The sequence below is a fragment of the Glycine max genome, chromosome 14 (assembly GCF_000004515.6).
Source record: "Glycine max cultivar Williams 82 chromosome 14, Glycine_max_v4.0, whole genome shotgun sequence".
Taxonomy (NCBI): Eukaryota; Viridiplantae; Streptophyta; class Magnoliopsida; order Fabales; family Fabaceae; genus Glycine; species Glycine max.
In genome coordinates this window covers 10,522,832-10,538,538 of record NC_038250.2, presented here as the reverse complement: position 1 = coordinate 10,538,538, position 15,707 = coordinate 10,522,832, and positions in this window count along the sequence as shown.

The following is a 15,707-nucleotide window of genomic DNA, read 5'->3' as shown; positions in this document are numbered from 1 at the left end:
ACCTAGCCTTATTTCTAATGATTATCCCATTTTCATCTAATTTTTTTTCTAAATACCCCTTTTATCCCTATAACTGGGTGATTATCAGGCTTCTCAACTAATTCCCAAACTTTATTTCTTTCAAATTGATTCAACTCTTCTTGCATAGCTACGATTCAATGTTCATCAATTATGGTTTCTTTCAAATTTTTAGGTTCAATCAAAGGAAAAAAAAAGCAATATTATTGCAAATATCTTTGAGAGAGTGTCTAGTTGTTACCCCTTTAGATATATCACTGATAATGTTGTCAAGAGGATGGTATCTAGAAGTTCTCCACTCTCTTGGAAGATCAACACTTGTTTTTGTTTCATCAATGTGAAAATCTTCATCATTTCCCTCTCCTTTGCCTTTGTGATCTTCACCATGAATATGCATTTCTTCTAAAGATTCTGAAATATCATCTAGTATATCCTTTCTTGGCAAAATTGTATTAGTTTCATCAAAAGAAACATGGATGGATTCTTCAATAATCATAGTTCTTTTGTTATAAATTCTAAATGCTTTACTGTGTAATGAATACCCAAGGAATATACCTTCATCAAATTTTACATCAAACTTACCTAAGTTATCTTTGTCGTTGTTTAGCACAAAACATTTACATCCAAATACATGAAGATGTGAAGTGTTTGGTTTTCTTTTGTTATATAATTCATATGGAGTTTTCTTCAAGATTGGTCTAATTAAAGCTCTATTCATGATGTAATATGCAGTATTTACAGCTTCAGCCCAGAAATATTTTGGAAGAAATGTATCACTAAGCAAAGTTTTGGCTATTTCTTCTAAAGATCTATTTTTCCTCTCAACAACTCCATTTTGTTGAGGGGTTCTAGGTGCAGAAAAATTATGTTCAATGCCATGTTCATCACAAAATGATTCAAAATCTTTGTTTTTCAAATTCTCCTCTATGATCACTCCTAATAGATGCAATTTTTCAGATTTTTCTTATTTTGAATAATTTTAGCAAGTTTCTTGAAAGCATGAAAAACATGTCTTTTATGAGTGAGAAATAATGTCCATGTAAATCTAGAGTAATCATCAACAATAACAAGAGCATAATAGTTTCCTCCAAAACCCATAGTTCTAGAGGGACCAAAAAGATCCGTATGCAAAAGTTGTAAGGGTTGAGTTGTTGACACAATATTCTTTGATTTGAAAGAAACCCTTACTTGTTTTCCCTTTTGACAGGCATCACACAATCTATCTTTTTCAAATTTAAGTTTTGGTAAACCAATAACTAAATCTTTAGAAATTAGTTTATTCAAATGTTCCATGTTTATATGTGCAATTCTTCTATGCTATAACCAAGGATCTTTATCTTTACTAAGATAACATTGATCATGATTTGATGTTTGATCTAAATTTATCATGTAAACATTACTTGTGTTAGTTTTAATAAAAGATCCTTTTAGGATCCATATCATTTTAATATTATTACTATTTTTCTTAAATAGCATGTAGATTTACCATGTCCTTTCTTTCCAAAGTCAAAACAAGTTAAGAAAGAAGAACTATTCTTTTGGGTGGATGCAAAGAAATTTTTATAAAATTTTTGTTGTTTATCAAATTTATATCCTAATCCTGCCTTATCAGGTATCCCACATATCTTTTGCACTTTTGCAATTTGACACCCTAAAGTATTCATCCATTCCTAATGCATATGTAATTATATTTTAGGCTTTTAAATTATATTGTACTAATTTCTTTTCCTCCTTATCCCATTGTTCCTTAGGTTTTTCTATGGTTGTACTTCCTGCTACCATAGTAGGGATGTAAGGTCCAATTTCTATGGCTTCCCAAATATTTAAATCTATAGCCTCTATGAAAATTTGCATGCGGGTTTTCCAATAATGATAACCCACACCATTGAAAATAAGAGGCATATTTATAGAGCTCCCTTCGAGAAATAAAAGGTTTGATGAGACCATATTCTTGAAGTTTCTAAACCTTGTACAAGAATTAAGCTCTGATACCACTTGTTAAACAAGTGGCCTCAATAACTTAAGAGGGGGGGGGGGGGGTGAATTAAGTTTAAAAAATTTCCCTTAATCAAATTTTTAATTCCCTCTTGAAATAGAATATGCAGACTTAATATGAATGAAGTAAAGAATAATTCAATTGATACTTCCTTAAAAATAAGAAAAGTAAAAATAAAATGCAATAAATTGAAGAAGTTTAGGGAAGAGAGAAATGCAAACTCAATTTTTATACTGGTTCGGCCATGCCCTGTGCCTACGTCCAATCCTCAAGTAACCCACTTGAGATTTTTCTAACGTGTAAATTCCTTTTACAATTTCTGAACCACACAGGGATACCCTTCCCTTGTGTCCAAAAATCCTTACAAATCAAGAGACCCACTGTCTCTTGAATAACAATTGTTTGCTTTGAAGTAAGAAGAAGATTTCTCTCTTATAGAGAAGAATGTTCCAAGATGAAGATCTTATAAGAATCCTTATTAATTTTGCAAGTGTTTGGCCAAGGCTTTCTTTTGAGAGGATAAGACAATTATAGTTCTGAAAAACTCTAAAGAATTTTGAACTCAAGTCACATATTTATAGGCCTCTTGTGACCTTTAAAAAACTTGTGAATAGTTGTGACTTTTTAGAGTTATTTTCAAAATTCCTCACTAGTAATCGATTACAGATATGCGGTAATCGATTACACAGTTAATTTTAAGGAGTTATGACTCTTCAGATTTTGAATTTCAAAATTTCGTGACTGGTAATCGATTACACAACTGTTGTAATCGATTACCAGAGAGAAAAACATATTTTCAAAAACAGAGTTTTACTTAAAAACTTTTGTAAGATGTTTTGAAGAATTAACCTAAGGCCAAACCTTTGTTGTCTCTTTTAAGGAATTCTTTTAACATACAATGGACTAATTGTTAATCGTTTCTCTTGAATTCTTGATCTTGACTTTGATCAATCTTAAATAGCTTTCATTTTTTGGGATCATCAAAAGCTTCATACAACATATGCTTCTACACAAGTAATTTCTTGTATAAGGTAACTTTAAAAACATGTCCAACCACATTTGTACTTGTCTCAAAAGATGTTTTAATTTCAGTCTGTTGCAACATGATTAGGTTGTTCATGGCTTCCCAAACACTACATAGGTCTCCAAGGCTATTCTGTAGTAGTCTCTTTAATACCCAATGAACACACTCAACCCTGCATTTGAAATACACAAACAAGTAAACAAAAATAATTATTTTTATCCATTAGACCCTAAACCTTAACACCAAAATATATTTACAATTTTCTTTATAGGGAATCAACCATGTTTGCTTAACATAGTTAACAAACATTGGCCATGGTGAGCAAGCAATTTCAAACTTCATAAGACAGTCATCGAACTATTGCCCAGAAGGACAATCCACCAGACTCCCTAGGCTTCCATGACATAATCCCATGCATTTTTTTTTACCAACAAGGGTTTTACATTTTGCCTTCACATTCTTATTAATGCGAAACCGACACAACAAATTGGTAAACTCGGGGAAAACAATTTTTACTGCATTCATCAATGCTAAATCTTGTTCGATAACAATGACTCCATGGAATGCATCACGTCTCAGAAAAATACCTCGAAACCGTTCTAGAGCCCAAACAACATTGTTTTAACGTTCTTCCTCCAAATAGGAAAAAGCAATTGAAAATGTCATCCTTGTTGGTGTCACGCCAACAATGTCAAGTAACGACAATTTATACCTGTTTGTTTTGTAGGTAATATCTATGAGAAATACCAAATTACAAGCATTAAATAATTTTACTGCATCAGGATGACTCCAAAATATATCACGTACAACATATTCATCCTTCAATCTATGTCAATAAATATACTGATCTTGTTCAAGAAGCTTCATTAGCTGTTACATTTTAGTATTACTGCCTTTATGGAAGAACAATATGCATATCTTACATTGTATACTTGCTTCATTGTTGTATAATTGTTGGCATTGTGCTCTTTCAATGTTAGGAGAAGATTTCTTGGTTTGACCATTGACTTTGTCATATCACCAATAATGATCTTTCATCCTTAGTCAATCGACCAACATATGGATGTCCAACTAATGACTTGGCCAATGCATGATTATGACTCTCACATATTAACTTCGCCATTCATCCTTCACCTCCCACCACTGGTTTTGCTTGCAGCTTAAAGGGACACCCACATTTTCTACTGCCAGTAACTATTTGTACTAAATCTTTCTTCCTAGCCCTATATTTTCCACTCCTTTCACAACCAATTAAAACAAATGAGGTCCTACCTCTAATTCCAGTATTTATGTCTAACCTCATAATCACTGTCACAAAACCAATATCATACACAACAAAGCGAGCCCAATGCAAACATCATCATGGGTAGCAAACACCTACAAAAGGAATAATACATGTCAAAGGACATTCATTTACTTTAAAAAAACAATCATATTAATACCTGATAAGTATTGAAGGCATCAGAACAATCAATATGTTGAAACACACTTGGTTCCTCTCCATTTTCTTCATTCACACCAGATTTCTCTTCATTTTCTTCATTCATATTAACTTCTTCAAACATTATGTTGTCATACTTCCATTGATTTTCGTTCATCTTAACAAAACATTTTAAAAAATCCAATGACAAACATATGACCCCTAACAACACCATACATATACTATCACATAATTTTTTAATTATTTTATTGCATTTAATAATATCATACATTAAAATTGATAAGCATATATATTAAAATTTAGATTTGCAAAAAATAATATATGACACAATTTTATTATTTTTTTTACTTCCATTAAGTAATTAACTTAATAATATTTACACAAAAATTATAAAACTTTAAATACTCATCTGGTACGGGCTACCAAAAAAATATCAACTCTTTTAGGGAGTAACCTTTTAGTCCTTGTAACAAAAAAATATATACATAAATAATTATCTACACGTTAGTTACAAATATTAACTCTTTTTTTTATTACAAATTATGTTACAATAAATTACTTACGAATTACTTGCCAATATTTTTGTTGTTAATTGTAGTTCATAAATTTATAAAGACTAAAAAATCACTTTTAAAATAAAATGACTAAAATAAAATATAACTGTAAATTATTTAAAAATAAATACTACTTTCAAACTATAAAAACTAAAAGTTATAAATTATGAAACTATACGTATTTAAAATATTATAAATAATAAAACTAATTATATTTAAAAAAACAATAAAACAAATTTTAAAAAAATGTTCTCACAGATTGACAGTTTGTAAGAAACATACGGATTGTCAATCCATAAGTTATATACGGATTATGGATTGTTAATCCGTATGTTTTATACAGATTGCAAATCCATATAAAACTAGATCGAAGTTGCCAAAAAAATTAAACGTACCTCCGCCGTTAAAAGCCACACCAACCATAACCACCACTTCTCAATGAACCATTGTAATTAATGCGCGTCGACCAAAGAATGACACAAGAATGAACGAGTTCCTCTCAAAGGAATGAAAGCAAAGAACAAGATGAATGGTGCGTGAAGAATGAAAAGGAAGAAGTAAGCAGGGGGTATGATAACTGATGTGCATAAGTAGATTATGTAATTAAAACATATAAGAATTAGCAATATCTTCCCATTTTTATTGCTTCCTTTTGTGTGAATCATTAGAATTTGGGCGTCCTTTGAGTTTTTATGCAGTAGGTGCCTTAAACTGCTAATTCATACTGTTTTAATGATTTTATTTTGCAAATATACAGGCAAGGGATAGAGAGAGGAGTTGAAGCCTAATGGTTCACACTCAGCACATCAAGCTCACTTAGTGAGTTGTGTCGCATAGCGGGAAAATGGCCGCTCAGCACGAAGAAGCAGCTTAGAGAACCTGCAGTTAGGCAAAAGGGCGCTTAGCTCGCATGGTTCGCTAAGCGCCCATCCACTTACTTGCGCTAAGCATGTTTACTCGCTCAGCGCATAGTCACGGGATTTCAAACTCAAGAAGGTTTTAAGCAGAAAAGGGGGGAAGAGAAGGTTGTTGGTGCAAAGATAAGAAGAAGCCCTAAAGCTTGAGCTGGAGGAAGAAGACAATCATTGGGAGCCCACTCTTTTTCCCCACTTCACCTTCATTCCCTATCCTTTCACCTTTTACACCCTTTTGTATATTTGATCCCTTCATGACTATGGAGGGCTAAACAATCCACTGTTGGGGAGCTTCCCACCAAACTCTCTTGATGTAAAAACTCTTACTATCTATATAATATTACTACTAGTTTCATTGTTCTTCCTGTGTTGATTTCCATGTATAGATGTACTTGGTTTGATCATCCATTTATATTTTATGTCAGGGTTTAAGCATTGGGGAATGTGGTTAATCCTTAGAACTAGGAAGAGCATCTAACATGCGTCATTGCTAGGGATAGTGTGAAGTAGTTTAGTCGAGGTGTACATCTTTATTAGTCATGTAGTTTGCTTAGTTGAGTTCTTGAGGGATTAAGAAATAAACTAGGAGAATTAGGATCTTTCGTGTGAGGAATCACGATTAGAGTAATTTCACATATGTAGGTGATAATTAGAATAGTATGAAATAGAAAAAAAATTACCCTAATTACATCAAGAGAGGTTTCGGTAGGAAGCCCCTGACATAATAAAATCCAACATTCGCTTTTCGTCATCAAGCTCAGTGTTTGTTCCCTTTACTCAGTTCCAGTCTAGAATTGCACCATTGTTTAATTTACAACCAAAATGATTTACTTAGCATTTTCCCAATTCATTCATTAATTTCACACAAATTAATATACACTAGTTGAGTACAAACAAAATCCCTGTGGAAATGATACTTGATCTTACCTTTTTAAAGTACTACTTGGATGAATTGGTGCACTTTCCAATTAGTTAACAAGTTTTTGGCACCGTTGCTGGGGATTTTGTTTTTTTTGTACTTAGTTGCGCATATTTCAGTTTGGAAGCAATTATTCTTTATTCATTCATTTTTCTTTTTGTATATACACATTTCTCCTTCTAAATTTAATACTTTATCCTGGTTAACTACTCTGTAGTAGCTTGCTTCTTGTATGCGAGGTAAAACTCCAAAGGAAGACTTAGGTCCACTGAATTTGGAGATTGAAGGAACCTATAGAAGAAACAACTCAGCTAGAAGAAGAAGAGAGCTACAAGAAGGGTCAGTTGACCAAGGTGACAGAAGGATTCTATCCTCAGAATCATCTTCTTCATTCGCAACCAACTTAGAGGAGCTAGTGTTGTCTACCTTTGAGGAAACTACCATGTCAGAAGACAAACCACTAGGGGTGACCCTTGAGGACTATTCCAGCTCCTCCACACCTCAGTTCTTCACCAGTATTGCTCGGCTAGATGTTCAAGCGGCCAATATTTCATATCCAAACTCTCTGATTCAGCTCATCCAAGGCAACCTCTTCCATGGTTTGCCAAATGAAGACCCCTATGCTCATCTAGCCACTTATATTGAAATATGTAATACGGTGAAGATAGTGGGGGTCCCAGAAGATGCCATAAGACTTAACCTATTCTCTTTCTCGCTAGTCAATGAAGCTAAGAGATGGTTACATTCATTCAAAGGGAATAGTTTGAGGACTTGGGAAGAGGTAGTTGAAAATTTTGTAAATAAATATTTCCCGGAGTCAAAGACAATTGAAGGGAAGATAAAGGTTTCCTCATTTCACCAGTTCCCTAATGAATCTCTGAATGAAGCCTTGGATCGCTTTGGCGAGCTATTCCGAAAGACTCCCACTCATGGGTTTAGTGAGCCCATTCAGCTCAACATTTTCATTGATGGTTTGGACCCCCACTCTAAGCAGTTGCTTGATGCTTTAGTTGGGGGAAAAATTAAATTGAAGACCCCTGCTAAGGCCATGGAACTAATTGAAAATATGGCAGCTAGTGATCATGCCATACTTCGCGATAGAGCCCACACACTTGCAAAGAGGAGTCTCTTGGAGCTTACATCACAAGATGCCTTGTTGGCGCAGAATAAGTTATTGGCCAAGCAAATATAGACCCTCATAGAAACCTTGAATAAACTTCTGCAACAATTGCATGCAGTCCAACCTTCTCCTTCGACAGTCATGCAAGTCACGGGTGTAGTATATGTGGAGGAACTCATGAGTTGGGTGCTTGCATGACTCATGATGACACCTCCAAGGAAGTTAATTATATGGCTAACCCTAACAAGAAAGGTTTCCATCTAGGTGGCTATTCAGGATACCAGCAAGGGGGCAACTTCTCCCATAATCAGAGCCAAGGCTGGAAGGTCCCACCCTAGGAATCAGATCAACAAGGATCAAGGGGGTCCATCTAATTGGCCCCCTAATCAAGGGCCTAACTTGTATGAGAGGACCACCAAGCTGGAGGACACATTGAATCAATTTACAGGTATCCATGTCTAACCATAAAAGCATAGAGTCAGCAATTTAAAATCTAGAGATTCAAGTGGGGCAATTGGCCAAGCAACTAGCTGAAAAATCCACTAGAAATTTTGTGGCAAATATTGAGAAAAACCTAAAAGAGGAGTGTAAAGTAGTAGTCACTAGGAGTCAGGGTAGAGAGAGAGTGGAGAAAAGGGAAGAGTATACTGAGGGAGAGGTAGGAAACAAAGAAGAAAGGGAAGAAGAAAATGAGCAGAGTGAGAAAAAAATGAATAAATAGAAAAATATGATGAGTGAAGAGAAAAATAAAAAGAGAGAAATAGAAAATAAATTAGAGGCAAGAGAGCGAGGAAGTGGTCTGTGAGTCGAAGACCAAAAGCCAATTGGCAAGGGAGAGTAGAAGAGAACCATCCATCATTCCGGTGAAGGAAGCCCCATATCCTCTTGTGCCTTCAAGGAAAGAAAAGGAGCGATACTTTGCTCGATTTCTTGATATTTTCAAGAAATTAGAAATCACAATTCCTTTTGGGGAGGCCCTGCAACAGATGTCTTTGTACACCAAATTCCTGAAGGACCTCCTCACCAAAAAAGGGAAATACATCAATAATGAGCGCATAGTAATGGAAGGAAATTGTAGTGCGGTTATTCAAAGAATTTAGCCCCAAAAATTCAAGGATCTCGGAAGTGTGACCATTCCCTGTTCCATAGGGGCGGTATCAGTGGGAAAGGCTCTTATTGACTTGGGAGCGAGCATCAATCTGATGCCACTCTCGATGTGCAGGCGAATATGAAACTTAAGGATTGCTCCCACAAGGATGACACTTTAACTCGCAGACCGCTCTATCACGAGGCTATATGGTGTAGTTGAACATGTTATAGTCAAAGTCCATCAATTCACATTCCCAGTGGATTTTGTCATTATGGATATTAAGGAGGATTTTGATATTCCGCTGATTCTAGGCCGCCCATTTATGCTGACAGCTAAGTGTGTAGTTGACATGGGCAATGGTAATCTAGAAATAAATGTGGATGATCAAAAGGTGACCTTCAACCTATTCAAAGCAATTAAGCATCCCAGTAACAACAAGGCTTGCTTCAAAGTGGAGACAGTTGAGCAAGAGGCCAATATAGTTGTGCAAAGTCTGACTTTCCACTCTCCATTAGAAAGGGCATTAATAAATGCTATTGATTGTATGACAAAGGAGGAGGAGAAATATCTTAGAGCTTGCTTGGAGGACTTAGATAGACTGAAGGTAATTCCTTCGGGGGAATATGCCTTTAAAGAGCTAAAGAAGGACCCCACAACAGAGAAACTCAAAGTGGACTTGAAGATCCTGCCAACCCACTTGAAATATGTGTTCTTGGAAGAGAATAAAGCAAAGACAGTGGTGATTAGTAATGACTTGTCCTCTGATGAAGAGTTCAGGCTAGTCAAAGTTCTCAAGAAGCACAAGGAAACCATTGGATGGCATATCACAGACCTCAAGGGAATTAGCCCTTCGTATTGCATGCATAAAATTATGATGGAAGCTGATTATAAGACAATGAGACAACCACAAAGAAGGCTTAATCCTTCAATGAAAGAAGACGTGCGCAAAGAAGTCCTTAAACTTTTAGAGGCAAACTTTATCTATTCTATCTCAGACAGTGCCTGGGTTAGCCCAGTGTAGGTAGTCCCAAGAAAGGTGGGATGACTATGGTGGAGAAATGCATCAAAGTGTTCATGGATGATTTTTCAGTGTTTGGTCTATCTTTCGATTGTTGTCTGAACAATTTGTAGCTGGTGTTGCAATGCTGTGAGGAGACAAATTTAGTTCTGAATTGGGAGAAATGTCATTTCATGGTCCATGAGGGAATTGTGTTGGGACATAAGATTTATGTTAGAGGCATTGAAGTGGACAAAGCCGAAATTGAAGTCATTGAAAAGCTGCCCCCACCAGTCAATGTAAAAAGCATCAGGAGTTTCCTTGGAGACACCAGGTTCTACAGGCGTTTCATTAAGGACTTCTCCAAGATTGCAAAACCATTGACTAATTTACTCAATAAGGATGTTTTGTTCAAATTCGATGAAAAGTGTTTGGTAGCATTTCAAACTTTAAAGGACAAATTGGTGTAAGCTCTGGTGATTACAACTCCTGATTGAAGCAAAGAATTTGATCTAATGTGCGACGCAAGTGATTACACAATTGGTGCTATTTTGGGGCAACGAAAAGAGAAATTATTTCACTCCATATATTATGCAAGTAAAGTCCTAAATGGTGCGCAACTGAATTATGCTATCACAGAGAAATAACTGTTTGCTATCATGTATGCACAGGAAAAATTCAGATCCTATTTGGTGGGATCTCGAGTGGTTGTATTCATTGGTCATGCAGCCATAAAATACCTTCTCATAAAGGCAGACTCCAAACCAAGGCTCATTAGATGGATCCTCCTGCTACAAGAGTTCAACCTTGTGATTAAAGATAAGAAAGGGTCAGAGAATTTGGTGGCTGATCACTTATCAAGGTTGATTAATGAAAAAGTGACTCGCGAAGAGCTAGAAATCCGTGATGAATTCCCTGATGAGTCATTACCAGTTGTGAATGAGAGACCATGGTTTAAAGATTTTGCTAATTACAAGGCTGTAGGAATCATCCCTAAGGATTTGAATTGGCAGCAGAGAAAAAAAATTCCTTCATGATGCACACTTTGGGATAATCCTCATTTGTTTAAGATTGGAGCAGACAACCTGTTGAGGAGGTGTGTGACCAGGGAAGAGGCTAGAAGTATATTGTGGCACTGCCATAATTCTCCTTACAGAGGTCATTACAGTGGGGATAAGACAGCTGCAAAGGTCCTATAATCCGGTTTCTTTTGGCCCTCAATTGTTTAAGATGTGCATGATCATGTGTTGCACTGTGACCAATGTCAGCGGATTGGAGGTATATCCCGGAGAAATGAGATGCCCCTTCAGAATATTATCGAAGTGGAAGTTTTTTACTGTTGGGGAATTGACTTCGTCGGTCCCCTTCCATCATCCTATGGAAATGAATATATACTAGTGTTATGGACTATGCCTTTAAATGGGTAGAGGTTGTAGCTACTCCAAAGAATGATGCCAAGACGGTCATCAAGTTTTTGAAAAAGAATATATTTTCCCAGTTTGGGGTTCCACGAGTCTTCATAAGTGACGAAGGTTCCCACTTCTACAATGCCCAATTGCAAAAGGTATTGGGGCATTATAATGTCACTCACAAGGTAGCTTCACCTTATTATCCCCAAACCAATGGTCAGGATAAAGTATCCAACAGGGAATTAAAGAAGATTTTAGAAAAGACCGTGGCATCCTCAAGGAAGGACTGGGCTGCCAAACTAGATAATTCCTTGTGGGCCTTCCGGACCGCTTTCAAGACTCCCATAGGATTGTCTCTTTTCCAGATGGTCTATGGGAAGGCTTGTCATTTGCCAGTAGAGATGGAGCACAAGCCCTACTGGGCACTGAGATTCCTGAATTTTGATGAAGTTCTATCTGGTGAGAATTGGAAACTACAGCTCCTAGAGCTGGAAGAGATGAGGCTTAATGCCTATGAGTCTTCCAAGTTGTATAAACAGAAGATGAAGGCCTACCATGACAAGAAATTGTTGAAGAAGAGTTTTCAACCAGGATAGCAAGTTCTGCTCTTCAATTCCAAACTTAACCTGTTTCCGGGAAAACTCAAGTTCAAATGGTCCAGCCTCTTCACTATCAAAGAGGTAAAGCCTTATGGAGCTGTGGAATTGATGGATTCTTCTTAAAATGATACGGAGAGAAGCTGGGTGGTGAATGGCCAGAGGTTGAAGCTGTACCATGGTGGCAATATCGAGAGATTAACCACCATTCTCAATCTGCAAGACCCTTAATGGGTGTCCTACGTCAGGCTAGTGACGTTAAAGAAGCGCTTATTGGGAGCCAACCCAGCTAAACCTTTTTCTCATTCTCTATTTTTGTTAGTTTTATTCCTTTTAGGTAGTGTGGTGTAAGAATGTAGTAGCCCTTAGAGTAGAGAAGATCAATTTTAGGTAGAATAATAGTTGACATTTGCGAAATATACCAATTAATGTTTGAATGTCAGGGCTAGTGTTGGCTTATGGTACCCAGAGAGCCCTGGAATTGGCTGTATGATGACCGCTGAATTTTGATTGTAGCCATGTTTTGGTCATGTCACGCTAAGTGCACATCTTCGTGTTAAGCACCTCTATTTTGATCTAGAGTGGCACTAAGCGAGACTAGTCTCGCTAAGTGCCCCCTCTCAGCCGCTAAGCGCATCCTATGATGCTAAGTCCAAAACCCATCTGGCTGACCATATTCCATTTTAGGCTTAGCGCCAAACTCAGACCTAAGCATGGATCCCACTCACTAAGCGCAACATTCGCGCTAAGCCTAGAAACTCCTCTGTGTAGAAATTCATTCTAATTGGGCTTAGCGCAACACCTTCGCTAAACCAAAAAACATCTCTGGAAGAAATCAATTGTTAATTAGGCTTAGTGACACCCACACGCTAAGCGCGCAAAGCACGGTCGCTAAGTGCAAGAATGGGCGTTGAGCCACACCATGTCCCTACATCTTCTATCATTCAATTCGCTAAGCACAACTGTATTGGCTAAGCGCGTTGATTAGGGTCCCTAAGCGGGTTGGTGCTTGCTAAGCGAAAGTTACAGACCAATCCCAACTGCAGAACTTGCTGAGCCTAAAACCCTTTGGGGTTGGGTGTTTCACAAATTAGGCTTAATGAAAACATCGCGCTAAGCGCGATAAAAAATATATTTAATTACAATAAATCAGTGGGGGTGGAAACCAAAGGACTTCGTCCTCAGGTCGCTAAGCGAGATGCCTTCACTAAGCGACCCTTTAATGTCATCACTGATGTCAGACTGCGCATTAAGCACATGACCTCGCTAAGCGTGCAATCCATAACTGCAGGCAGTTTCACAAACTGCCCAAAAACCTCCCTTATTCCTCCCACTTCATTTTTTTCCTCACTCATTCTCCTTGCCTTCCTTTTCTCTCTCTCCCACAGCTATTTCCTTCGTGCATCTTCTCTTTCCTTTCCCAACCTTTGTGCATTTTGTGACTGAAAGCATCATTGTAAGCATCATTTCTTTATTTTATTTTTATTTTCTCCTTAGGTTTTGATTCTCTAGGGTCCCACAGTGCATTTAGTCTTTTTGTTGTTTCTAGGCTAATTCATCTTAGGCTCTGGCTTTTGTGCAACCGCCAAGCTTATCTCTATGGCTCAGTCAGTTGGTGCATTTTGAGCCTCACATGGATTTTCTTTTCTAGTTTTTGATGAACTCGATAAGCCTGACTGGTGCGCTTAGCGAGTTCATACCTTTCTTCATATTTTTTGGGTTTTGGATGAACTCGCTAAGCTTGACCCATGCGCTTAGCGAGTTCATGAATTTTCTTCATATTTTTTTGGGTTTTTGGATGAACTCGCTAAGCCTAACTTATGCACTTAGCGAGTTCTTTTATGTGTTCATATTTCCAGAATCTAGGTGTTCTGGGATGGAGCTTAGCGCGCCTGGTCATGCTGAGCTCCGAAGCCTTTTCATGTCCTCAACTTTGGCTTAGCGAACGAGTGGCGCTAAGCCATCAAGGCTTTTTAGCTTCAATACATAGGCTTAGTGCACCTTTCATGCTAAGCCTCTTTGTGTTCGTTTCTACCGGCTGTGTCAGGCTTAGCGCATCTCACGCGCTCATCCAGATTCCCTTTCACTCCCAGGCTTAGCGCTCTTTTGCGCTAAGCCCAAATCTCTCTCTGGTTGCTCCAAGGCTTAGCGCGCCCTCAGCACTAAGCCCAATTTCTTCTATGTTCCTACTTGGGCTTAGCGCACCGTGATCACTCAGCCCAAAAACCCCTTTGTCTTAAATTAGGCTTAGCGCCCCCAAACTTTCAGTGTTTGGCGCTAAGCGCGACCCTTGTGGCTTAGCGCACTCATCCAATTTTTTGCACAGGCGCTAAGTGCGGCCATCACAGCTTAGCGCTTTCTTCTTGTTAGTTGCATCTTTCTCTGATCTTTTTCATGTTCTAATGATATTATCTTGGTTTTGTTTTCTTGTGTGTGTGTTGCAAATGGCATCGAAGAAGAAGCGTGCTTCCTCCTCTCGCCCTCAAGAGTCCTATGACTCTTCCCGGTTTATGTCGGAGGAGGCATAGGACCGGTACCAAACCAACATTCATCTCCGGAACATCCTACTTGAGAGGCACGTCGAGTTAGCATACTCCCACTATGATGAGTTCCTCCACGAGCTGGAGCATCGACAATGGCACCGAAACCTCACCCGCCAGATGGAGAACCGCATAGATATGGCTTTGGTCAAGGAGTTCTACTCCAACCTTTATGACCCTAAGGATCGCTCTCCCAAGAAATGCAAATTGAGGGGGAAGCTGATCAAATTTGATGCCACTACCCTGAACAACTTCTTGGAGACCCTAGTGATTCTGGAGGTAGGGGAGCGCTATCCGGAGTACTCTCATTATTGCCACACCTACCCCGATCACCAAGCCATAGCAGCCAAGTTATGCATTCCAAGGCAAGGATTTATGTTGAATGTTGAGGGAGCCCCATGGAAGCTGCTGAGGAAGGACCTGACTACCTTAGCTCAGACTTGGAGTGTCCTATCTTACTCCAACCTTGCCCCCACCTCTCACACCTCCGACCTTAACGTGAACAGAGCTCAGTTGGTTTATAGACTTGTCATGAAGATGAACATGGATGTCGGTGCCATGATATCTTCTCAGATCTCTCAGATAGCCCAATCCAACTCCTCCAAGTTGGGCTTTTCGGCTCTAATCAGAACTCTGTGTGAGGCTCGCAGGTCTCTCACCTTCGAGTCCCTCAGCCCGACCATTAATATGGCCTACATCCGCAAGAATTGTTGGAACCCCGATGATCCCTCTATCACCTTTCCGGGGTCCCGCAAGGCCAGGGCCAGGGCTCCAACAGAGGCACCCCAGTTGCTCCTCCCCTTCCCAGATCATTGGCATCTTCCAACTCTTCCACTTCCTTAAACCAGCTCGTGCCCATGTTGTAGAGTATTCATCATGGTCTCTGCCTCACAATCTAGAACATGCACCATCTCTCTCAGCAGTAGCCATTCATTTCCCTGCCAAAATTCATGGAGCAGGTAACTTGGCCCGGAGTCCAGCCTTCCATTGTTTGGGGGGGGGGGGGTAAGGCTCTTGAGGCTTAGGGCCCAGCTGATATAAGTGCTGACATGGCTCAGGACCCAGCAGATGATATTGATGCAGGTGTCG